The sequence below is a fragment of the Aotus nancymaae genome, unplaced genomic scaffold (assembly GCF_030222135.1).
Source record: "Aotus nancymaae isolate 86718 unplaced genomic scaffold, 86718_ANA_hifiasm-v0.15.2.pri h1tg000033l, whole genome shotgun sequence".
Lineage (NCBI taxonomy): Eukaryota > Metazoa > Chordata > Mammalia > Primates > Aotidae > Aotus > Aotus nancymaae.
Window position 1 is genome coordinate 49,077,079 of NW_026988447.1, and position 18,000 is coordinate 49,095,078.

Genomic DNA, 18,000 nt, shown 5'->3' on the forward strand with positions numbered 1-18,000 from the left:
CTGCACTATTTTAAAACTTCTTTATTGATGATAAGTGTCTTGAGGGCAAAGCCTGTATTTTAATTGTCTCTATGCCTGCAGTGTCTAGTCTAATGTAAAAAACATGGTGGCTGAATGCATACCGTATATTTGTTTTATACCAGGAGATTCTTGATACAGCTATAAACCACATATTTAATCTTAATTAGTTTTTTTCCGCCATTTCAAACAGAGGCTCAGTTTCTAATTTCTCAGTATAAATTATCTTCCCAGAATTTGAAGACCGTGGTTATATATATATAGGAGATTTTTCTTCCATTTCCTCTATTAATTATGCTCTTAGTTTGTGGCATGAGGAGTGGTGGTAGCTTGGTAATGTTTATAGATTATGACACTTAGGCTTGCAAACTTGTAGTAGAGATATATACACAAATATATCTTCAGAAATATATATTGATTTTGTGTGTCAATAGATAGATAAAAAATGTACATGTGTGCTAAAGATTCAGCCCCAAGAAAATGAAGAGCTAAGAATTCCTTATATATACACAAATATATGAGTATATAGCCTCCTTTCTCCTGATACAACATAGTCAGTGTTTATTTTTTTATTTTTCCTTTTTATAAGCCTTAAAAATATTGAATGATGTTGCTATTACATGCTTATTTATTCAAAGGTTTATGGACATTTTTTTTATCTAATCCTCAACTGGACTAAAACCAGAATTTAATTAACTCAGCTAATTGACATATATTCTGTAATTCTAACACTGATATATGGCATAAGGAAAGTACAATATGTACCTCTTTTTAATTTACTAATGTAAACAAATTTTCAACCATGTGACTGGTTATATTTAAGATGCCTTATGAATCATGCATCTGTGGAAAGAATATATTTTTTAAGATGAATATCAATCACAGGTCCTAGTAATAAATTATGGATTAACCCTATACATTGTTAGTGAAGCTTTTTTTTTAGTCTTGGAAAGTCACAGGTCAGTTTAGATAGCTAGTTAGCTAGATATATAGATGATTTTATTCCAACTCTATATTATGTCTACCTGTTTTAGTGATTTTATACACTAAATTATACACAATAGATTCTTTCTAAAACCATAGAGGATCTATAAATATACATAGTAATAGATGTAGATGAGACTTAACAAATTCAGTATTTTCTGCTGGATTTTAATATGGCATGCTTTTTTTCTTTGAATTATAGAGGAGATTCATTCTTATTCACAGGTAACCATTGTTGGCACAAAATTTGTGTCCTAAGCCAAGCATGTAAGCTTTACCAGTTTGGATGTTAAGGAGGGAATAAATTCCCTTATTGTGAGTTCATTATGACTAATTTTACAGCTTGCTGGTGGATTTATGATACATTACATGACGTTTTTAAGATGTTTCAACTTTCAGAATGTTATACAAATCATATAAAATTGCAATTTTCTCTCTGAAGTTTTACAACCACCTCCTTTTTATAACAAGAGTCATTATTTTGATTTGACAATGCCAAGGAAAAACCTTTCTCTCCCAATACTATGTTTTACTTTCAGTACAAAGTTGATGGCTATAATAAAAGTATTTTTTATTTAAAAATAGTACTTTATTTTAAGAAGCTATAAAAACAATTCTTGTGATGTTCCTCTAGTTTGCACTTTTCTGAAGAAAGTCATTAAGTGTTAATATTCAAAAGCCCAGTAAAAGTATCGTATCTTAACTAAGAATGCTTGTTGGAAGTATAAAACCATTCCAGCTCCTTACCAGGGTCAATGTATCCTGATCAGGTTTGGCCTGTCTTGTGGTTCTTGGCTACACTCCAGCCACTGGCCTTCGTTTCATTGTTTCTATACAATACACTTATTGGATTTATTCTAAACTTGAGTATAACAAATAAAAAGCACATTTCATCTGTGGGACAGAAAGGAAAGAGGAGATAATTATAGGCTACTTCTTTGGAGTCAGATGCTGTCAGTTAGCTAAGTCTAATTATGGCAGAGAGATTGTGTCTCATGAAACAAATGCTTTTACACCTCTATTCTGGTTACCACATGTATGCTTTGCAACACGTCTCTCCAAGATACTGAGGACCATGGCAATGCTGATTATACCATAGGCCACCATGTGGGTCACTGTTATAAAATCCAATTCAACCAAGCCAGAATTGGATATAGATTATAACATTTTAAAAATAGTTTTAAAAGAATGAGCCTTATATTTTTAGGTAAATGTTAGCTTCTGTGTGGATATTTTATTCAGACCCAATCATATTATTTGTATCTTAGATAATAATATTTATCTTTTTACCTCTACTACCTAATGTCCTTGGAACCTTTTGAAAAGGTCTTGATAACATATACTCTGAGAAGTCTAGGTCTGAGATAAGAGCAGATGTAATTTCTGGTAATTCATCTTTGAGGCGAGTGGCTGCCCTTGTGTTAAAAATGTCCTGAGGAAAAATAATCAAATTCACTAATGGTCTGGGACATTCTCAAGGTAGTGGACTTGAGTACCCAGTCCTACCTCTTCTGAAGATCTGATATGCTTCCTCTGGACTCCATTGTATTGGGCAATTCTGCAAAAACATTTGGAGTACTTTCTCTCCCTCCTGTATATCCATCCCTAATGTGACTAATTAAAGCTACCCAGAGCTCAATAACCATGCTTCTTACTGTCCTGTAAGCTATTTGCCTGGCTTATTTTCTTTTTTCCTTTTTCTTAAACAGTTGTGGCCATAAAAAACTGTTATTCTCTCTCCCTTCTCCCGCCACAAGGAAACCTTGCTTGGTCAAAACTTGCTTTTCTTGCAAAACTTATGTGAATTCTGTTGTTGGTTCCATTTGAGGAAAATGTAATAGCATAATCTGAGATATCTTGTGCATAAAGTGCAAATCATAACACATATTTGCTTGGTTTTTCCAAAGGTAAGAGATGATGTAACTCTTAGGGATGAGGGCGATAGAGTCATAGGATCTGACAGAGGAGGATGAGGATTATAAAATCCTGTCCTACACTGAGCATTAAACTTGAATATTTAAATGACTGAGACAAATTTCTTATCCAGTCATGTCAAAGTTTAAACACAAACTATGGTTTCTTATTTTTGTGTAGTGGTGAGGGTGCAGGTAATATTTAGAATACACTTTATTGTCTTTTCAGGAGTTTTAGTTTAACAATTTCAGATTGTTCGAGTAAATGACCTACTGTGAGAATTGGCCACTTGTATCCTATGTTTGGAAGCCATACAGTAAATCATAAAACTCTCTTTTAATTTTGGTCATACTACATATGTGAGTGCATCAAATATTTCGTAATATTTATCTTTTTTTAAATTTTAATTTCACAAAAGAAATTATATTACTTACATTTTGTTTGATTTCAGGAAACCATACCTTAAGGAAACAAACAGCTTCCCGCTGAGAATATTTGATAACATCGTTAAATTTATTTTATTGCCATTTGATTTACAAGTAGATGGACAGAGATAGAGGTAGTATTATAGGTATTAAACTTCAACATTGTAGGAAAAATGAAGGTTAACTAGCAAACAAAATATGTCACTGGCATTGATCTCACAGGCATACTGATTTTTTTTTTTTTAAAGCAGTATTAGTGAAAGTGTCACACTTGAGGTACATAAAACATGAATTAAATTATTTTGCATTGAACATTTTGTTGATTTAATCCTGCAGCGATTTTCAGTGTTTTAATTTTTATAAGTAGGTGAACTTTATTATTATATTTTAGCTAGCTCCACAGCTATAGTGGGTGATTTTTCAGAGTTAATCGGGTTATGTAAGTCCTGAATGATTATTATGTCCTCTCTATTAGACAACCTGAAATGTATACAATTAATTACTGACCTTGAATAACGGGCAAAAAAAGACTATTACCAGCTAAAGAGGGCTTAATGGAGAAGAAACAGGGTGGAGGCACAATATTGGCTTACAGTGTCAATCCAATTGTCCACTGAAATAAAAAATAATAATTTCTTTACATTGAAGACATTATAGATATATCAACTTATTGATTTTAGACTGACCATATATTTTAATTAAAATGTCCCGAGTATTGTTGAAACCATGTTTATAGACTACCCAACATAGGCATTAAATAGAAAAAATGAGAGACAAAAATCCTGCCTTACTAATATAAAGATGTAATTGATAAGTAGGAGAAACAGCATCTTGGAAGAATTCTTGGAGGCAGCAATCAGAAGTGGAAAAAGAGGCTGCTGGAATCTATGTTGATTTATTCAGCAATTTTCAACTCTTGGTCTCTTTTTTCCCTCACCTGCCCAGGGGTCTCTTGGCAATGTCGGGAAACATTTGGTTGCCACAAATATGGAGTGCTACTGGCATCAGTGAGTAGGGACCGAGGAAGCAGCTAACATCTTGGGCTGTACTGTACAGCCCCACAAAAAGAATTGCCTAGTGCACATGCTGCTGAGAAAACTTAGTTTATATAAATTTGGACAACCTAATGAAAAAGCAGAAAAAAATTATAAGCTTTAATTTTCAAATGTTAACTGTAAAATTATAAAACAATATACTTTATGCTACTAAGTTACGCTAAAATTTTTCAGGATAACATGAAGTGATGGCAGGAACATCTACATTTTTTTCATAAAAATATATTTCAATTTGTGATTTTAGGCACTATTAGAATCAAAATATAATTTTAGGGAAATAAATGAAAATCAGTAAGTAAACTGTCTAATCTATACAGAAATATTTATAAAATAAAATAGTATTTTCAGTTTATAAGGATATGTTTAAAGCATTTTATGTATCAATATAAAAAAGAAATATATATAATTAATTAATAAAGAAAATGGAATAAAAGACAAAAAGAGATGTCAGCAGAGGGGAAAGTTGAGGTATAATAAGGGGAAAGTGATGTGTATCTGTAGGAGTCATCTGAAGAACTACACACAAAATCTTACAAGAAAAAAAGAGAAGCAACCTATGCATTGGAGTAATAACCCAAGATTACACTACTTGTGTCTGGAAATTAAACATAAAATTATATACACATGCAAATCTTTCTTGACTTAGAATTTATATACTGTAACATATATCCATTTAAAACCATACAATTTTATTTTTTAGTATATTTACACTATAATTTTAGAATATTCTTATTCTCTTAAATTAACCTTTATTCCACACCCCTTTCTCACTTAGTCATGAGTTATCATTAATCAACCTTTCTGTCTCTAAATTTATCTATCTGAAAATTTTAAGTAAAATTATTTGAAATTATGAAAAAAATAAGTTGTTGATATTAGATTTATTTTACTAAGCTCAAATTACAATTAAAATATTCTAAAATATTCTAAATATTTTAACTACAATTAAAATATCCAAAATATATAAATATCCTAAATATTCTATACTTAAGATATCCATTACATTTATCAAAGGCTAAAATAAATATCTTTTATCTTTCTTTGGAATTTAATATTTTTAACATAGTTTTTAAGGGGAAATGTAGGTCTGTAAAATTATAGTTAATTCATTTCTATTACATTTCAACTATTTTCACAAACCAGGGACACCCTAAAATGACATCAGAGCTTTGGGGGAGTATGATAATCCATAAGCAAATGCAAACACAAACGCATGACCATTTAGGAACACACGAAGAGCTGCAGTAAAATTATTGAGAAAATTTATATTTTTTCAGGCATGTGCATTAATTCAAAATGATTATCTCATACTTTTTCATTAATGTTTGCAATGATTTTTTGCATACGATGAGTGCTTTTTAACCAATAGTACCAGCAGATAAAATACAGACAATAAAGCACAGTGCACCGCACAGATCTACACTAATGGAGTGTAGGATTCTATTCTTGTTGTGGCCACCATTATAATGTGAGATTGCTTCTCTGCTCAATAGGACCATCATACCTTTCCTTAGGAGGACACATAGGAATGAATTGAGGGAGATCATAGTCTGGAATCATTTGATGTCCTTTTGTTATCTTCCCTTTACAAAAAGGTAAGTCCTGACATTAAGTCAATAAGACCTATCAGAGGAGAGTTGGTTCACTATGTAAGCAAACTATAAACTATATCTCTCCAGAAACACTAGAGAATTATATCTATAACTGACTTAATGATATTAGCCACATTATCTATCTATGCAATAAAATAAAAATTTTAAATACCTGTGAAATTTATATACGTAATGTTTTTATTTCATTTTTGAATAAATGATTTGCTAAAATTATGAAGATATTTTTAACTGGCTATTTCCTGATTGCAACAGTCACATGATTCAGTGATTACATTAAATTCTTATTTCTATATCAATTTATAGAAAAAGATAGATAAAAGCTCTTTTTTGAACATGATAACAGCATACTATAAAAAAAGATTGAGGAGAGCTATAATTTTGAAAACTAGTTACCTATGATAGTATTCTGAATTCAGGTCTGTTGGATTTTTGGTTAGGTAGCTAATTTTTTTAATATTATATATAATATATAAATGTATATATATGCTATATATACATATATGTGTATATCTAAAAGTATATGTAATACTGTATATTGATTATGAGTTCATATATATATGACTCATATATATACTTTTGCTTTAAAATCAGTTTGCTTCAGCTAAGTTTAACATCAGACCCAGCGTTAATTTAATTACCTCCTGTAAATTGTAATCAACATACAAATTTGGAGTAGATTAAAAATGTACTCTACCTCTTTAAACAGTTTATAAGAGCTGAACTTCAAATACTCTTTCTCATATAAAGTTGAATTAATCATATTTTGAAAAATATACTCTATAAACATAACAGGATTTTCTAATTCATATGCACAATATTTGACTCAATTTTAGGCAGCATTAAAATAATTGAGTGTTGTGGTTACCCATTTAGTTGTTGCCAACTGAAATAATTTTATTTTAATGATGATGAATCAGAAAGAAGATATGAATTCATAATCAACATACTGTATTACATATAGAGAAAAAACTATGTTTAGATTGACATTTAGAGTATATATTAACAGAGTTTAATTACCTTCTTTAAAAATGATCCATCGAAATCTAAATAAACTATGTGCAAGGGGAAGAAAATTTGCTTGTCTATTGCCAAGTTGAATATAGATGCTTAGGTGTTAGATAATATATAATTGCTCATATTTGAGAATGGCTTTATTAATTATGTTCAGTTTTTTCATTTAGGACCAATTGAAATAATGACATGTGGGATATCAGCACTCCAAGTCAAAATTGCAAAACAGAAGAAAATTCCAGTACCATATCACTGTTGTAAGTCAATCAGCCATTACTGGTTATATATCCTAAAGAAAAAACGGTAATTCTACCAGAAAGACATATGCACTCTCATGTTCATCACAGCACTATTCAGAATAGCAAAGACATAGAATCTACATAGGTGCCCATCAACAGTGGATGGGATAAAGGAAATGTGGTGCATGTACACCATGGAATGCTACACAGCCATAAGAAGATCAAAATCATGTCCTTTGCAGCAACCTGGATAGAAGTGAAGTTAGTTTCCTAAGTGACTTAACACAGAAACAGAACACCAAATACCCTGCCTGTGCTCACTTATAAGAGAGGTAAACATTGGTTAGTCAGGACATAAAGATGGCAACGATAGAAACTGGGGCCTACTTCGGGCAGTACAGCCATTTTATGTATTGATTCTTCCAATCCATGAGCATGGAATTTTTTTCCATTTGTTTGTGCCATCCACGATATCTTTTAGCAGAACAAGGAGGGAAACAGGTTTGAAACAAGGTTTGAAAAATTAACTATTGGGTACTATGCTCAGTACTTGGGTAATGGGATCAATCACACTCCAAACCTCAGAATCACACAATATACTTGGGTAACAGATCTGCACATGTACTCACTGAATCTAAAATTAAAGTTGAAATTCTTTAAAAATAAGACATAGGGACCAAGTCAGGTAGTTCATGCCTGTAATCCCAGCACTTTGGGAGGACAAGGTGAGTGGATCACCTGAGGTCAGGATTTTGAGACCAGCCTGGCCAACATGGTGGAATCCCATCTGTACTAAAAATACCAAAAAATTAGTTGGGCATGGTGGCAGGCACCTGTCGTCCCAGCTACTCTGGAGGCTGAGGCAGAAGAATCTCTTGAACCCCAGAGGTGGAGGTTGCAGTTAGCCGAGGTGGAGCTGTTGCACTCCATCCTGGGAGACAAGAGCGAAAATCTCTGTCTGGGAAAAAAAAAAAAAAAAAAAAAAGGAAAGAAAGAAAAAATAAAAAGAAATAGAAATTGAATTGAGTATTTTGTAAACAAGCATATGTTACCACTGAAAAAAGAAGGAAAAAGACAAGATCAGGAAGTAATTTTTCCTTTACTTGCGTTCTCCTATTTCTAGTATTTGCTGTATTGCATCTCTTATGTATATCTGCCCTCCTTGAAATGAGTGAGTAAAGGATTCGAGAAACAAAGAATTATCTTCCCTAAATCCAGGGAAGTTTATCTTTTATGATTATTAGAAAATAAAGAAAAAACACTTTATCATATATGTACCTGTGGGAGAAAAAAGTGCCATAAATTAATAGCTGTATTATGATGATAGGTTGCCCTTCCATTCCTTAAAAGAAAAAAAAAAAAGAAATCAAAGCTGACAAGCTGACTGAATTCCTAGAGATGCTAAGAGTTCAAACAGTATCATATTCACTTTCCCAAATCTCCATTCACATTCCACTTCTTTTCCCAAACCTTCCTGATTGCAAACTCCATGCCACTAATGATGCACAATTAGGTGGGCTTATCTTTTCAAAGTGTGGTGGAGTATGGTGGTTACAATTAGGTCTGCTGTGCACATTTTGCTTATTTTATATATATATATATATATGTTACTTTTGTTTTTTGACCAAATCTACAAATAGATAATTTTTTGTCTGCATTTCATTCATGTTATTGGCCAATTGTAGAACATTAGTAATAAAATTGGGGCACTTGATCCAAAATTTTCTAGCATAAGATATATATAGAACTTAATAGTATTCATATTATAGTATTTTATGTCATAAATATTGCATGACAAGTAATTTTAACTAATTTTAAGATACAAAAAACATAAATTTAAAGAGCAACTTCTAAATGTGAAATTTAAGAAAATTATTTTGGCAGCATGTCATTCTTTTCTGAAAATTTTCCCCTATTAAATTTTGTCTATTTTACAAGAGCTATTAACCCCTATTTGGCATTAGATGTGGTGGGAAAATGGTTCCCTTACAAATGACTAAACTGCCAATTTCTGCAAAGACTGAGTTGCTATCACTGTTTAAATAAATATATGGTTTATTATTACGTGTAATCAAACTTCATCTGCCTATGTCCATTATCTGCTGTACAATTTCACACTTCAAAATTTATGTAGAAATTTATTACATAAGAATTGGAGCTATTTTAATTTTTTCTTTATTATATAGAAATTGAGACTAATACTATATTCTCTGTATTCTAAAGCATTTCTAAAACTTTTAAATATTTCTTGTGATAGAAAAATTGTAGTGAGCAAATAGATTGCAACCATAAGCCTAAATAAATAAATTTTAAAAAACTAAGCCTCTTATTTTTATTATATCTGCTTATACTGTTACTTGAAAAAAATCATAAACTTAATACATATTTTTTTTCAGAGAGACCTGGAGTATAAAGCAATTAATTTATTAAATGTGTTATGTAAATTAAAAAATAATAGCATATTTTAATTAACATCAAGATAATTTTAAATTTTTACATTTTTAATTTAAATAGGCACCTAGTAGGTGTATATAAGTATGGGGTACATGAGATATTTTGATACTGGCATACAATAATTATATTTGAGTAAATACAGTGTCCATTACTGTAAGCATGAATAATTTGCAAGTGGTTTTATTTATCCATTTATTTTTTGCACCAAAGGAAAAATTTTTTTAATTTTTAGTTTTTGACTTTTATTTTAGGTTCACAGATATATGTATAGGCTTGTTACACAGGTAAATAGCATGTCCTCCGGTTTGCTGTATAGATTATTTGCATATCTTTAAAAAAAATCCTTCTTATTGTACCACTGTTCATAATAGCCAAGTCAAGATAACTTTGTTTTTTAATGAGTTGCCTTTATTTCCAAAATACCAAAATATTTTTGAATATCAAATCCAAGTTTTTAATATAATGCAGATTGTAATTTGGAATGCATATTACGTGACTTCATCATGAATAATTACAATCACATGAAAAAAATTAATGTAAAAAAGTAGTGTTTTTCTCTAGATATAATTGTATCTTTCCTAAGATCGCAAATAGTATAATAGAAAATTCCTAAAATAAAGGAGTCATGTTGTTTAGAAATAAATATTAGTAACAACTTTAGATAAATTTAATAAGAACAAAATAGATGTTTGAAGCCATTTTTACTCTATTATTTTGAAAGGAAACTGAGTAGTTGGAGGTAGGCCAGAAAGAATGGTAATACCAAATTCAATTAATGAATATTTATTTTACTCTCCACTCCTTTTACATTCATACATCCCTGTTGTATCATCTTTGTATTCTTGGCTTTAGCAAAGGCAAATTAACTTTAACTTTTTAAAACTGTTTTACTTTTCTTTATTACCTGTAATTTATCTCATAGAGTGATTCTTTTTATTTAAACATCTATCTATCTATCTATCTATCTATCTATCTATCTATCTATCTATCTATAATTGTACTTTAGATTCTGGGGTACATGTACAGATCATGCAGGATTGTTGTATAGGTACATACATGGCAATGTGGTTTGCTGCCTCCATCCCCTGTCACCTATATCTGGTATTTCTCCCCATATTATCCCTCTCCAACCTCTCTACCCCCACTATCCCTCCCCTAGTTATCCCCAACAGACCCCAGTGTGTGATGCTCCCCTCCCTGTGTCCACGTGTTTTCATTGTTCAACACTCACCTATGAGTGAGAACATGCGGTGTTTGATTTTCTGTTCTTGTGTCAGTTTGCTGAGAATGATGGTTTCCAGATTCATCAATATCCCTATAAAGGACACGAACTCACTGTTTTTTATGGCTGCGTAGTATTCTATGGTGTATATGTGCCACATTTTCCTTGTCCAGTCTATCATCGATGGTAGCATTTGGGTTGGTTCCAGGTCTTTGCTATTATAAACAGTTCATCCCTCCCTGCTCACACCTTGTCATACCCTTTTTTTTTCTTTTTCTTTTCTTGGCTTCATGTTTCTCCAGGAGGCATTAACTGACTCTATTTCCATCTTTATATTAATAAATTTTTAGGTGTGAATAATAGGTATGCATATTTATCTGGTACATGAGATATTTTGATACGGCTGTTATTGTATTAGGATCTCTCTCTCTCTGTTGCTCTAATAATATTTTCTTTTTTGTATCTAAGTGCTCCAATGTAGCGTGCCTATATATTTACCATTGTTATAGTGTCTTACTAACTTGACCCCTTTGTCATTCTATAAGGACCTTCTTTGTCTCTTTCAACAGTTTTTGTTTTAAAATGTATTTTGTCTAATATAAGTGTACCTACTCCTGCACTTCTGATTTCTGTTTGCATAGAATATCATTTTCTGACCTGTTATTGTCAGTCTATGTGTTTCCTTGTATGTGAAGTGTGTTTCTTGTAAACAAGAGATTGTAGGATCTTATTTTTCCTTCATTCAACCATGCTATGTCTTGTGCTGAAGAGTTTACTTCATTACATTCATTATTATTTTTGATAAGTAAGTACTTATTAAATATCATTCTGTTGTTTTGTTTTCTAGTTGTTTTGTGATCTTCTCCTCCCTCCTTCCCTCCCTCCCTTCCTTCCTTCCTTGCCTTTTGGGAAAGTGATACTCTCTGGTGGTATGTTTTTATTTCTTTTTTTTTTTTTTAATTGCATTTTGGGTTTTGGGGTACATGTGAAAAACATGCAAGGTTGTTGCATAGGTACATATGTGGCAGTGTGATTTGCTGCCTCCCTCCCCTTCACCTATATCTGGCATTTCTCTCCATGCTATCCCTCCCCAACTCCCCACCCCCCTCTATCCCCCCCTCTCCCCCCAACAGACCCCAGTGTATAATGCTCCCCTCCCTGTGTCCATGTGTTCTCATTGTTCAACACCCACCTATGAGTGAGAACATTTATTTCTTGTTTTATTTGTGTGTTTATCTGTGGTAGGTTTTTTAAATTTGAACTTACCAGAAAGCTTGAAAATAACATCCTGTAAACCATTAATTTAAACAGATGACAACTTAACTCTGAATGCAAAAATGAATAAAGGAGCAAAGAGAAAGCTAATGCAAGCTCGACACTTACTTCGTGCTCCCTCTTTTTAACTTTTTGTTGTTTCTACTTATATTTTATTACACTACATATGTCCTGAAAGGTTGTTTTGGTTAATAATTTTGATAGGTTGTCTTTTAGTCTATACACTAAAATTACAGTATTATAATATTCTGTTTATCTGTGTACTTACCTGTGTACCTTCAGATGATTTCTTATTGCCCATTAGTATATTTTTCTTTCAGGTGAAGAAATCCCTTTAGCATTTCTTGTAGGATATGTCTGGTGTTGATGAAAGCCCTCAGCTTTTGTTTGTCTGGGAATGTGTTTATTTTTCCATCACGTTTGAAGCATATTTTCATCAGACTTACTACTCTAGGATAAAAGCCTTTGTTTCAGGTCTTCAGGACTTTAAATATGTCATTTCACTCTCCAATGGCCTATAAAGTTTCTACCAAGTAGTCTGCTGCCAGGTGTATTGGGGCTCTTTTTTTTTTTTTTTTTTTTTTTTTTTTGAGACGGAGTTTCGGGGGTTCTTTTATATGTTATTTGTTTCTTTTTGCTTGCTACCTTCAGGATTCTTCTTGTATTCTTGACCACTAGGAGTTTGATTATTAAATATCTGGTATAGTCTTATTTGGGTTAAATCTGCTTGTTTTTTTGTTACTTTCCTGTGCTTGAATATTGATGTCTTTCTCTACATTTGGAAAGTTATCTGTTATTATCCCTTTGAATAAGCTTTATGTCTCAATCTCTAGCTATCTCCTCTTTAAGGCAATAAATTTTAAATTTGCCCTTTCAAGACTATTTTCTAGATTGTGTAGGCCTGCCTCCTTCTTTTTAAATTATTTGATCTTTTGTCTCTTCTGAATGTATTTTCAAATAGCCTATCTTTATTTTTACTATTTATTCTGCTGGTAAGAGAATTGATGCATTCCTCAGTATGTCAATTGCATTCTTATACTCCAGAATATCTGATAGATTATCTGTAATTATTTCAATCTTTTTGTTAAATTACCTAATAAGATTCTAAATTATTTGTGTGATTTTTAATTTCTTTGAGCTTCCTGAAAACAACTACTTTGAATTATCTGTCTGAAAAATCACATATCTCTGTCTCTCCAGTATTGCTCCCTGTTGGCTTATTGAGTTCATTGAAGTTATGTTTTTCTGGATAGTCTCAATGGTGTCTCAGCATGGAAGGGATAAGTATTTATCAGAGTCTTTGCATTCTGAGCTTGCTATAAGCGTCCTTCTTGGGAAAGCTTTCCAGGTATTTGAAGGAACTTTGGTATTGTAATCTGAGTTTTTGGTCACTGCAGCCATGTCTGCATTAGGGTACACCCCAAGTCCAGTAATGTTGTGACTTGCAGACTCTTGGCGGTACCACCCTGGTGGTCTTGAGTAAGATCCAGGACCATTCTTTGGATTAGCAAGCAGAGACTCTTTTTGCTTTTCTTACTTTCCCCCTAATGAATGGAATTTCCTTGTGCTGAGCTAACTGGTTCTGGGGGAGGAGTCACATAAGTACCCGGTGGCTACCATGACTAAGATGGTGCTGGGTTAGACCCAAAGCCATCACATAACTCAGTCTTGCCCAAGACCTGGATGACCACTTCCTTGCTACTGCTGATGTTCACTCAAGGCCCAAGGGCTATACAATCAGCAAGTGATGAATTTGGCCAGTCTTTTGTTTTTCCCTTCAATGTGTTTAGCTCTTCCTTGGCTCGGGGAAGGTCCAGAGATGCTATCTGAGAGCCAGAGCCTGGAGTTAAAAACCTTAGTAATCTCCATGTTGCTTTATTCTACTATGGCTCAGCTGGCATCAAGATGCAATACAAATTTCTTCCCACTCTTCTCCTTTTCTCAAGCATAAGGAGTCTCTTTGGGGGTTACCACCTGTCCAGGCCTCCAGCAAGTACTGCCTGGTTATTCCTGATGTTCACTCGAGACCTCACAGCTCTTTCCATCAGCTTCTGGTGAATGTTGCCAGGCCTGGCTCTCTCACTTCAGGGCAGTGGGCTTCCTGCCTGGCCCAGGACAGGTCCAGAAATGCTATCCAGGAGCCAAGGCCTGGAATCAGGGACCCCAGAAACACTTGGTGTCTACCTCACTGTGGTTGAGCTGCTACCAAGACTGCAAGAAAAAGTCTTCTATACTCTTCTCTCTCCTTTCCTCAATCAGGAGTCTCTCTCTCCATAGCCACCATTGATAGGAATGTGGTCAGGTCATACCTTAAACCTGCACAGCACTGGGTCTCGTTAAAGCCCATAGGGAGTACTGTCCAACTAAGATTCAAGGCTCAAGAGCTCTTTAGTCAGAAGGTGATGAACCCAGCCATGACTGGATCCTTCTTTTCAAGGCAGTGGGTTCCCTTCTGGCCCAGGGTGGGTCAAGAAATATTGCCCAGGAACTAGGTCCTGAAATGGCAGTGGTGGTTGGCCTCAGAACTGTACCAGGTGCTCTATTATGGCTGAGGAAGTATTCGCACCTCTTTACACTCTTGTCTCCACAAGTGGAAGCAGTAGTGCTGGCAATTCAATACCGTCTTTGCAACCCTTTTCAGTGTCTCTTTCTTTGATATGTTGTTAAAACCAGACACTATTCACTCACCTGATCTTTGGTTCTTATGAAGGTACTTTATTGAGTGGGTAGTTGTTTAAGTCATTGTTTTTGCAGGAGGAGGCAATTGCTGGAGAGTTCTATTTGGCCACCTTGCTCCACCTTCCCCTGCATTTCAGTTTGTATAAAGCACAGTTCTTAAGGAACTTTTGTAATTGCCTGTTTCCCTGTCTCAGCAATTCTACTCCTAGGCATTTAACCAAGAGAAATGAAAGTATATGTATTCACAGAAAGATTAGCATTTAAGTTTGCCATATGTATTTACTCATAATCGAATTTGCATCAAGTGGTGAATGGATAAAAACTTTTGATATACCCATTTGATAGAATAATATTTATCTATAAAAAGGAAAAAAAAGGTATGTATACACAAGGAAAATCTGTGAAAAGCCTAAGATTTTACCCTACTCTCATCCTAACAAGTCAGTCTGTAACAGTCTTGAATGATAGAAAAAGACATGAGAACTCTTGGTCAGAAAAAGAGGAATTTTTTTATGCATGGCACAGCAAGAGCATATGCATGAGAATACAACCATCCCTCAGTATTAATGAGAGATTGGTTCCAGGACCCGTGCTGATACCAAAATTTGTTGATGCTTAAATCTCTAATATAAAATGATGTAGTGTTTTCATATAACCTATGCACATCTTCCTGAAAAGATTATATTATTTCTAGATTACTTATACATATTATGTATATGTGTATTTGTGAATATATATGCAATTATACATATATTATATAATTACACACATATGTATGTGTAGATATAACCACATATAAATGCACGCCATATATACATATAAATGAATATATAATTATAAAATTTCAACAAGATTGTGAGGTAGCTTTATCCTCCATTTTAATGCCTCTGAGGAAACAGAGCAATTAACCTTTCTCTGCCTAGCCATAAATCAGTATAGAGCACAAATTTTAATTCAAGAATACTTGACTCAAGACTATGCTTATTCCACTATGCTGTATGTCTCTAATTAATGTATTGTAATTAAATGGTGTAAACATTCACAAGATAAATGGGTCAGTATGATATTTTACGTAGAAACTTTGTTTTCTAACTTCTTTTCCTCTAAAGTTGTTTTCGTGCAAAAAATATGCATAAAAGTATCATACATTCTAAAAAGTTATAAGCCTGTAATTATGATTACTTCAAATGTATTATTAAATTAATATATAATAATGACGTTGAAAGATAGTATCTATAACCTAAGCCAATACTAATATGTAGTTACCAAAGAGTTCAAATGCATTATTCAAATTGAATTAGAAAAAAACCATAGATTTATAAAATTATTGAATATGTTTAAGGTGTAAAACATGCTGGGTTTTTAAAGAATTTTTCTCACTAAAGCTATTTATTTATTTCTCAAATTATCTACATAAGATTTATACATCCATGAATGAAAGAATTCATTCATACATCCCAAAGTATATGAGAGTAACTGTAAAAACATTTACTATTTTAAAATAGAACTAAATTAATGCTTTTTTACATTGACATCTATTACACCAGCAGACTTTTTTTCTTCCATCTGCTTAAAACACTAGTTAGTGCCATAAATCCAGCAGCATCCAAAAACACAAGCCCATATATAACATTCTATTTATGCAAATAGTGCATCTGCTGCTATATGAGGCCAAATATGATCTTGAACTAGATTCAGAAACCTCTAATGCAGTAAATATTAAATCAATCATAAGAAAATTCTATTAGAAATATTTAAAACGTTAAAATATTCATTGCAACATCACTATGTACAACTGGTAGTTGGAGTAACTTTAAGCTTCCCAGGATATTTGGATGTCAAATCATATTTTCAACTACCAATGCCCACTGTCTCTAATGAAAAAAAAGTTCCTCTGCATTTTAAACAGTATAATTATTATGATTCCTGCAACTATTTTGTAATATTATCATACTAACATTTTTTTCTGCTTATTATTAAAAATTTTCTAGTTTTTATCTGTTCAAGAGAGTTAAAGCAAGGGTAATGTAGCACAACAATTTTCTTAGATTTAAATAGTTCATAGAATCATTATTTTGGCTGTATAGGGAAATATTGGTTGTAGACACATGCTTTTAATTGCATTAATAATTTGAATAACTTAAATAAAAATAACGTTTTATGGCACTATTAGACAACTGTTTACATAATAGAGTCTCGCTCAAGGCTAAAATTTTATGTATAATTTTTCGGGACAGACTATAAGCAATTACAAGGTTATACCTGGCAAGCCTCATGGGGGAGATGGCTGCCCTCCCACACCAGACTTGGTGCATAGCCAATGCAGTAGTATTTTCTGGATGGCTATAGAGTTAAGAACTTAGTTAAGCTACGCTTTCAAATTCCTTCCTCCCTGACCAACCATATTCATATTCCACTCTGTATTCCTGTATTCTTACTAGTCCAGAAGCTTCCATTCAGAGAAGCCTCTGTTTAGAACTTTTGGGAGTGGATGGGGAAAAGCTTGAGTAAAACTCTTTTTTTTTTTTTCTGATTCAGGACTTTTCCAGTCGTATTTCATCTCCCTCTCTCTCTTGTCCTGACTCTTCAGGTTCACAAAATGGCAGAAGCCTTTTGTTTAAGGCTCCTCAGTGGTGAGAGTATGACCTGGATCTGCGCCACCTGTCATCTGACTACCATAGTACCTCAGTAGAGTTCCATGGACAAAAACTGAACGTTTATGCCATTCCTTTTTAGCCTCTTGTTTACACTGTTGCAGTAAGTGAATAAAGGCTGGAATATTATTTTCAGTTCAGCTCCTTGCCCAGATTGAGCACCTCAACAACTCACAGCTAGACATTTAATCAAATGTTTTTCTCAACAACTCTGGAAATAAATCTGATCAACTATTGATTGACAATATTTCAAAAAGAAAATCTGATACTCGTTTAGAAAATCATGGGCTTTAAATATAAGACATAGTTTTCTGAATTGACATTTAAATTTGCTAAATATATATGGCTACTAAGTTATGCTGCTGTGCTAAATATCTTTGAATTTAGTGATATTAGGTATTAGATTATCCACAGGAGAAACAATTTCTAGTACTTACGTTGTTCATGAATAGAGTTC